The sequence below is a fragment of the Euprymna scolopes genome, chromosome 25 (assembly GCF_053919585.1).
Source record: "Euprymna scolopes isolate OS-2025 chromosome 25, ASM5391958v1, whole genome shotgun sequence".
NCBI classification, from domain to species: Eukaryota; Metazoa; Mollusca; class Cephalopoda; order Sepiida; family Sepiolidae; genus Euprymna; species Euprymna scolopes.
The window spans coordinates 78,020,302-78,030,301 of NC_136506.1; the positions used below are offsets into that span (position 1 = coordinate 78,020,302).

The window sequence follows — 10,000 nt, forward strand, 5'->3', positions numbered from 1 at the left end:
TAGTACTTATTCATTTATCTCATTTGGCTTAATTCTATATTTAAAAGACCATGGTCACTATTCTCATAGAAATGTTAATAAACCCATATTTGTTACGTGTTATATCAGCTTTTTCAAACATATTTGTTGATTCAATGTATTTCTACGGCTCCTGTTAATATACAGGACGGTGCATAAATAACAGGTGTTTTGGGGGGTTGTTTTTTTTTAATCATGAAATATAAGATTTCATTGAAGATACGATAATTGTTTCGTCAATTTATTCAAAATATTTTGCCATTTTATAAAATGAAGTGCGAAATATGATATCTTTCATGTGATATCCATTTTTGGTGATGCAGTTATGAATTCGTTTATTAAACTTTGCAATCTCTCTCTGCAGCAAGTCTCTGTTTATTTCTCCAATTAAAAGACGAATCTCTTCCTTCAATTCTTCAATGGTACTTAGAATTACTTTAATGAACTTAAGGATGAATTGAATGACCTTAAGAATGACTTGAATGCTTAAAAAATAACTGGAATCCTTCAAAAACAACTTGAATGATCTGGAGAATGGCTTTGAGACTGACTGGTTGTAAAGGGGGTGATCATTTTACATTAAATTAATACAGAAAAGTGATCGCCCACATTATATCACAATAAGTACAGCATATAGTAAGAACAGATACTAGACTTTGATCTTGGCCAAAAGGCCAAGAAAAGGGTATTTATTTGCTCCCCCACCGAGCAAATTAGGCACAAGGCCGATTTTTAATGTGAGGAGTGAAGAGGAAATGGGGACCAACTCCCCGGGGAGTAGAGGAACTGGATAGTGACAATTGGTATGAAGGGTTGCCCCTACATTGACTAAGGTCTTATATGTGGGATTGCTCCCACATATGGTTTTTGCTTGCAGTATCTGCCGGAACAGATGCTACACTTTGATCTTGGCCAAAAGGCAAAGAAAAAGCTTGAAAAGCTAAGAACAGCATCTATTAACAACAGACCTTTGATCTTAACCAAAAAGGCCAAGCACAAAAGTGTTACGGACAGACCGACCGACCGACCGACCGACCGAGTGACTTATAGAGTCGCTTGCACGCGACTAAAAACGTAAGGTCTAATCAGTTCAGTTTTTTTCTATAGCGCACCATACTGTTATTCTTGAGCTATGCAGTGGTTTAGGATTTTCTCCAATCTAATAGCAACAGTTCTGTTTAACTTTTCTATCCAGATGAAAAGGAGCTTCATCACTCATTAAAAAAAAATGAGGTTGTCATTGTTTCGAAAATCTTCTCTATTTAACGCGCAAAGTAAAACCGCTTCTCAAAGTCCGTTTGTTGAAGCTTTTGTGTGATGGCTAATCTTTATGGATGGAAGCTGGAGTTCTTCATGCAAGAGTGAACTCTAATTCGAAGGGCAATAGAATGTTTCCGAGCAGATCGCTTCAGGCTCCTGAGAATAGTGTCTCGAACGCGCCCCACATTATTTACGGTTCTTAGTGTCCGATGAGGCTTTTTTTTTCTGCAGTGTGCCTTCTGTGCGAAGAGAATGAACTGTTTCGAACTATATCTCTTTCTGGAACTGCCTGATGTCGAGTTAGGTTAGAATGCAGAGGAAATTTTTTCTCTGACTGACTCGTTACTTTTCACGCAGCTTTCATTGCCCAAATGTTTAACTTTTATCTTTAAAAAACGAACAAAAATAATTCATTATTAAATTATAAGACCATATGTTTTTACATGAGAATGGTATCTATTTGATGTATTTCTAATAATATAAGGAAGTGAAATAGCAATTTCAAAAACACCTGTTATTTCTGTCTCTCTATAAGAACATCTCTATCTCTGTTTTTCTATTATATAAAAGTCACTATGTATATATATTTTTTTTTACACAGTGATCACCACTTATCAAGGCCCGGAAGCCACTCAGGGATAAGGGTTATTGCAAGTACATTACGTTAGTGAGGAGATTTGCTGAAATGTTTACTTAAGGGGCGGTTCATTATGAATTTGTTAACATTGGACTTGAAGACAACCAAGTTGTAGTTCCTTCCTTATATGTTCCGAAACGACTGATCCTATCTTTTGCAAATTTCACACTTATATGTCTGGCAGTGTTCTTAGATATGTTTTCTACAGAAATCCATCCTATCAATATCGAAAATCGAAAGATTCCAATCTTAAAAATAGACTTTTTTTTTCTCTTATAAATAAAAAAAAAGAAGAATTTTTCCAAGGGAATATTTTACGTTACACCGGTGTAACCTTAGCCGGTGTAATATAAAATATTTTCCTGTAAAAATACTCCTTTTTTTATCTACAAGAAAGAAAGACCGTCAAGCCCAAATATTAACTGACGTTATATTGTAAACAAACACAGACGGGATGCGATGAACGAAATTATTTTTTTAATTATTTTATTTATTTATTATTATTTTTTTTTTTTTTTTTTTTTTTTTATTTATTTTTTTTTTTTTTTTGCAAATTAGTCCACCTGGCAAATTATTCCTCGTAATGCGTAATATTTAATAGTTGATTGATTCTATTATAATACATACTAATCTGCATAAATTAAAATAACATGTTTAAGCGTATTGTACGACGGGGCAACAACGGGCGTCCAGCTAGTAGGAAAATAAAAATGACAACTGACTAATGTGTGATAATAATTTCTTAGAAACTAGTTTTTGAACTAAATAATTGCAAATAAAGCAATACTTTTCATTCTTTTATTATTTGTTTATTGCGTTTTCTTGTTTTTCTTTCTTTTTTCTTTCCTTTTCTTCATTTTATACCTTTTTCTATCTACTTTCTTTCTTTCCTTTTCTCTTTTTTTCCGTCATTTTTCTAACTTTTTATGTTCTTACTTTTCTAAATTTTTACCCTTTCTTTTATTACCCCCCCTTTTCTTCTTAAAACCTTTTGCAATTTTTAATATCTTCTTTCTTTCTCTTTTTTTCTTCTTGTTCTCTTTCTTTCTTCCATAATGACTTGTTTTATTCGCCCTCTCTTTCTCCGATTTTCATTTTTCTTCTTCTTTCTTCCTTTTTTTCTTTTCTTTTTTTTTTTCTTTCTTTCTTTCTTTCCCCATTTATTCATATCCAGCTTCAGAATAAAACCAAAATAGCATAATAAAACCCCCGGAAATAAAAAAAAAAAAAAATCCTTGTCTTTTCTTTCTTCATTTTTTTCCGGTCATCGATTTTTTTAAATCCATGATTATTAATTGATCTGACGGCAAAATACATTTTTTCTTCAATTCATTACTTTATCGATCTTGGCATTTTCTTTTCGTGACATCTTAAAGTTATTGGCCGATATCTGATAAGAATTGGGGTTCAAGTATTATCATTTTTTCTTCCTCAACTAAACACACACCGACGTTCATATACATTCTCTCTCTCTCTCTCTCTCTCTCTCTCTCTCTCTCTCTCTCTCTCTCTCTCTCTCTCATATATATATTATACATATATATGTGTGGTATATATATATATATATATATATATATATATATATATATATACCACACATATATATGATAGATTAAATGGGGAGTAAATAAATATGAGTTAATTTACATGTTCAAGGAAATCAAAGCAAAAACAACCATCGATTGTGTACGATCGTTTCAGAGACTATATAGTGTTTATTTAGATATAATCTCCACATTTAATCTACGCAAACTGATATTATATCTGCATTATTCTAGAGGACTGGTATGAAATTCATATGCTCCACCCTTCATCATCTATATATATATATATATATATATATATATATATATATATATATATATATGTGTGTGATTGTTAAGATGGATAAAATCCAACGATATAAAAAATAGATTGGAGGTGGAAGGACCTGAACGCTCAACGTTTCGCCCAATTTATGCGAGCTTTTGTCATGTTCATTGACGAGAGGGTCGGAAGATATGGGGCAATATATAATGATGGGGGGAGAGCAGCATGTTTTCTTTTGCTGGTTTCCCCCATCATTATATATTGCCCCAAATCTTCCGACCCTCTCGTCAATGAACATCCCTCTTGAAAAAGTCCACATAAATCGGGCGAAACGTTGAGCGTTCAGGTCCTTCCACCTCCAGTCATTATATATACATACATAGTGATCCACATACAATACTGGTTCGCTGTATCACAGCTCATCAGTTCGGCTAGACAAGCAACTACCTTAAGCCAGATTTGAAACTCGACCGCCTAGACGACAGTTTCATCCTGTGTAATCAGTGTTTTGAAAAACTTTGACTCATCTTCTTGGCGCATCTTCAAATTCATCCTCGAGCACTCGACGCGTTCTCGCTTCTAGAATGGTATGAGCAACCTGGAAATCTATCTGGCAGACACCTTATGCATATGCAAATGGTCATGAATGATAGTTTCCACAGACCCTGTACTAATCTTGACATCTTGGGCTATTTGGCGAATAGTAATGCGCCGATCTTCCAAAATCGCAGCCTCAACTTGACGGACAGATGCCTTATCAATGGCAGAAGGGGGGCGACTAGGTTTGGGAGCTGTTTCCACAGACTTCAAGCCATTTTTGAATTCACGATGCCAGCGTTTTACAAGGTCATATGATGGGGCATTATCACCATAAGTTTCTTTCATTTCATCAAAATTCTCCTGTGATGTGCGTCCTTTCAAATACAAAAACCGGATCACTGCATTTCACACGTGACTCAGTTCAAACACCTGTAAAACAGAAACCACAATTAGTTCAGAGCTGTAATTTGCCACATAACCCGTAAAGATATAAACCATTGCACATGCAAAATTTCAGCTAGATCAGACAACTGGAAGTGGGCCAGGGGCATTACTTATTGCACGCCCCTCGTATTTGTTTTTTTACCACTTTTTCGAATCTATGTGTATTGTAACACAAATCCCGGAAGTTATAACGGAACTCTTTATTTAATCCACGAGAGTAACATGTTCTCGTTCCGTCAGCCATGACATTCTAAGTAATTTGCGATTGTATTTTGCGTGGCGCCAGCACTGAGGATTCAACCTTCATCTTCCAGAATAGTGTAATTACAACTGAATTTTATAAAGTACTCTATTTAATACGATTCATTTATAAATCATACAAACCAGATTCCCGACTACATTGTGGATGTCTTTATAGTTTCTTAGGAATTGTATTTTAGTATTAAATAAAAAAATTTTAAAAACGGATTGATATGCTGTAAAAATCATGCAAAACTAAACCTCTTAAAATATAATGCGTGCATTCATGGGTAAGTGCAGCCTGCTCGTTTAATTTCGATATTATCTACGTTCCCAACCCCAAAATGTAAGGAATTTTTAAAAAAGGAAAAACTATTGAAGAAAAAATTGAAATAATTTCATCAGCAAAATAAAGGTTATAGGATGTGAGTTTAGTATAAAAATAATTTAAAAAAAAAACAACGAAGAGTAAATTATTTACTAAGGAACGCAAAAGACAGCTAAAATAGGATTGTTGATCAAGGTGTCGCGATGATTGTGACGAAGAACCAAACAATAGAGATCCATATATTTGGTGTTAAATTCAAAAAGTGATGGTTAAAAGATCAGACACGTGCAATATTTTTATTTATTAAATAAATATTTTTTTTTATTTAAAAATTCTAATTTTCGGCTTATACAAAAGTTCTCACCAGGAAGATATAGACAATGCGTTTTTCTTTCTTACTTGTAATGCTGGTGTTTATCGCAGTCTGTAATCGTCGGAGATAGAGGTTTGTATCGTTCAGTTCAGTGTGTTAGCGCACGATCATGCGCACATGTGTAAAACAATGTAATAGAAATACACTGTTAAGAAGCACGAAAATTTTGAATAAATAAATATTTATTTTAAAAATAAAGAGATGATCTTTTAACCGTCGTGTTTTGAATTTCATTTTCACCGTGCTTCTTAACAATAGATTTCTATTGTATTCAGCGTTAGTTTACAAAGAGTTTTATGAGTGGCAATGAGGTTATGGAATATTTGCGGACAGTCTTGAGTTTGTGACAGTTTAGCACAGTGTTCAGTTTGGGACTGTTAGCGGTTCTATGTCTCCCGAGTGGGGATGGAAGAGATTGGAGTTGAAGTCGGGAGAGAAAAGATCGGGCCGAGAAGAAACTCGCTTAGGAATTACACGACCAGACACATAACGACAAATCTTTGGTGTTCCTTTTTTCCACGCTACATGACAGTATTACACACGCATACACACGCGCGCGCACACACACACACAGCTTAACTGATTTACATTAAGTACTCACCAGGTCACATTATCTGTTATCAAATTAATTGAATTGAATTGGAAAAGTAGGATGGAAAGGGCAAAGGAGACAGCACAAACTTGCAATAGAAGATATAGAGAGGCTAATTGTCACTCACATTTTTTTACAAGGAGATTCACTGCTTATCAAGGCATGAAGGCTACTCGAGGATAAGAATTGATGCAAGTCAAATAGCCAGTGTGACAACACCGAGATCATCGGCAATGGTGGAACTATTGTTTGTTTATTTAAGAGAGCGGCTCAATAATAACTTGTTCATGCTATAGTCATCAGGAAAGCAGCCCGGCGGTATTGAGTGGTAAACGCTAGGAAACTTTGCTTGTGGAATTTACGTTTAGTTTTAGGCACAGATAGATAATAAGAGTATTATTGGCAGTTGTTGTAGCTAGATGATTGTCACTCAGTCTCCAGGGAAAAGCATTTGTTATTGCCAGTCATTGTTATTGCAATCACTGATAATATCATGTGTGAATACTCTTAGTAGGTTAGTGATACAAAACGACAATTCGCCCATGAACGGAGTATTGTTGTCACATCTGGGCTGGTACGTCTACCACTAGTCTCTAACTCTTAGAAAAAAAATAAGAGCCTCAACTCTGATAGGTCCCGCTCTATCGGACAAGCTCTGTCCCATCACCATAATGTCGCATCCCTGTGCCTGTTTTAAAGGTACTTTAATAGAATGTGTATTAATGAATTCATAACACTTGAGCCTCCTAAACGTACATACTCTTGACTAACCCGAAAATTAGAAAAATCTCACCCCTTCGCTTTTGAAGTCTGTAAATAGCCGTAAGCATTCTACTCTAATAGGCTCGTCCCTCGGATTGCTAGACTTTGGAAGTCTGTCGGTTTCCTGTTTCCCTGGTTGTACTAATCCAACTGTGTAACTAATAAATCTAAGTATGGCACGGGCGAGAGAATCATTAGAATTATCAGAGTTTTAAGATAGTCATATTAAAGGCAAATTTTCTACAAGTATTTTAGTGGTGAATGCTCTGACGAACTGCAATCACTTGTGCCCCCACGACGTGAGCACCCTCGACAAACCCGACAGGCTGTTAAATCCCACCCCCACACTGTAGAGATCCCTAGATGTAAAAGATCTTTTTACTCCAATAGTTTCTTCCCCAGAACCGCTAGACTCTGGAATTCCATTCCAGGTCCCTGCTTCCCCAACAGTACTGACGTGCAGAAGTTCAAGTGTAACGTGAACCGACATCTTGCTGCCCAAATCCCTACATAGTACCCCAGTAGTTGTTGCCCCTGATAGTAGCCCCCTACACCAAAGTGGCAATTTGCCTTGTTTGGGGTGAAAATGTAATTAAAAAAAAAATTAATTAGTGTCAAATCGCCGCAAACTTCGGGATTCCACTTTTCACATGCATGCAAGATAGTGTTTGATGAAGGGTTCAACTCTCTAAAGTTCACTGTTAGACCCGATTCCAAATAGTAGTCGTTTACGTTCCAAGTAGCGATATACCTTCTTCGAGGTGAAAAAAGATGTTTTTTAAAAAAGATGATCCACAGACGTAAATGGGTGTGTTTAAAAATAAAAGTGAAAGAGACGGAAGCGTTTTTTTTTCTTTCTAAAGAAAGAGAGGGGGGAGAAAAGGGGAGAAAGAGACGGGCGAAAAAAAAAACGAGTTGCTTCACTTTGGGTCTTCTGCCATAGAGTGGCTACGTTTTAAGCAGTGAAATATTTGAAGAATTCTTGATCCAACCAAGCTGCTGATTCCGCTGGTGTCGAGTTTCTCCTCTCCGCTAAGACAGAAGAGTAACCGCTAGCAATAGCGACCTCTACAAATAAAACCGGATCTAAAAGAAGAAAACATGGCAGAGAATACAAAAATTTAAAAAAAAAAAAAAAAAAAAGAAGCGAAATGTAGGTCATGTCAAGGTCAAAATCTCATAAACCACAGACAGATGAGGAAAAACATACAAAAAATAAAATAAAAAACAGCGGATATTCTTAAAATGTATAAACATCCAATCCGTCCGTATAGAAATAAAAAAAAAATTCTATTCCAAACAGACAAAACGACGGTCTATAATACGCAGTCCTAACAAAACTAAATAACCACCATTATTACCTTCAGCGAGTAAGTTATGTTTTCAGTAATGACGAGACGATTTTTTTTTTTTTTACAATGGAGTCACCACTTATCAAAGCCCAGAGGCCACTCGAGGAAAAGAGTTAATTATTGTAACGAGGTCAGTGATACAATAGCTCAGTGATCGTTTTTGGTGGAAACTAGGCAGAATTTAGCTATTTAAGGGGCTGAGATAGCAAGAACTTGTTCACATTTGCCTTGAAGACGATCATGTTGTAGTCAGCAGGAAAGCAGGCCAGTGAAATAGAGTTCCACTGGCGGGTAGTTCTAAGAAAAAAAGCCACCTTCATGAAATTTTAGTTTAGATTTAGGCGCTGATATAGCGTAGGCGAACTTGATGTTTTAGTTTGATGAGTGCTTTCTGTGAAAGTTTCCAATATTTTTCCCGATTCTGATACAATTATCGATTCTGTTATAAATTTCCGATTACGATACGATTTCCGATCCCGAATCTTTTTAAATTTCTAAATATTTAGCTACAGAGTCGTGTGTGTTCTTTTTTTGTTTTTTTTAGTAGTAGTAGTAGTAGTAGTAGTAGTAGTAGTAGTATTTTTGATGATTGTAAATAACCATCTCATAGTATGTGCGTATAATTCTCACAAGCGTAAATATACACTTGTGTGGGGGGGATCTATAGATTTTATTTATTACTGATATTTTAAAATCAATAAATATTTTTCTATTAGTAATAGCAAGGGAAATTAAGTTTTAAACAAAAAATAAACCAAAACAATGTAAATAATCGTTTTTGAAATTGGAAATTAGGCTTCAATTTCCACGATTCTGATACCGATTCCGATACCGCAAAATGTGCTGATTTTCCGTTTGCGATTTCGATTCATTGTTCCAACAATTATTTTCAGCCATGTTTGTTTGTCTGTTTATGCACAGCCTAACGCTAACATCACTTGACTAAGTGTCACCAAACTTTGTCAACATAGCTGGGGCTATGATGGACCTCATCAGTTTAGAAAAAGTCTGGGGATTGCTAGACATCATTTTAAACATTTAGTGGCTAACATTTATTTTTGATCATGCCTACTACTGATGAGACGATCACTAAAGTGATGCCTCAGCAAATCACGGAACAGAGATAAAATAATATTTTATGCAGACTGTATAGTTGTCTACCAATTGATCGATTTGGACGTTATCATACAGGGTGGAACGAAAAATTGTCGCCCTAGAAAAGACGACATGATTCCATTTCCGTTTGATGGCAACTGACTTTCTTTTCTTTTTTATTTTTTTATTTTTGTTGCAGACCATCTACTAGCTGGCCAGGTGTGTACAAATCCCAAATGATAGGGGCCTTCTATCATGTCTGAAAGTGACACAATGTTCAACGAGCGAGATCGAAGATGTGTCGTTATACAACTCATGCTCTCTAGCGATTAAACTTATGGCAACAGGACCATTGCCAGTACCATCAAAATGCAATCGTTGGACTGTCACGAATAATAAAAAAAAGTTTACCTCTATAATTATTGTATTTAGTGTGATTTCAAGTGAGGGTCAAATCATGCCACCTCACATCTTCAAAGTCGACTTGAAAGTCCACACCAAAGCGTATCTAGATGTGCTGAAGAGTGTGTTGATTCCCTGGTGCAATCAG

The 10,000-nt window shown here is 35.6% G+C and overlaps 1 protein-coding gene and 1 pseudogene across 15 annotated transcripts in view; one reads left to right on the forward strand and one right to left on the reverse strand.

Annotated features, from left to right (window-relative positions):
* LOC145247446 (uncharacterized) overlaps positions 1-10,000 on the forward strand; it is a 580,790-nt gene that overhangs the window by 362,991 nt on the left and 207,799 nt on the right. The window lies entirely within an intron of this gene.
* On the reverse strand, positions 579-705 carry LOC145247641 (U2 spliceosomal RNA; annotated as a pseudogene).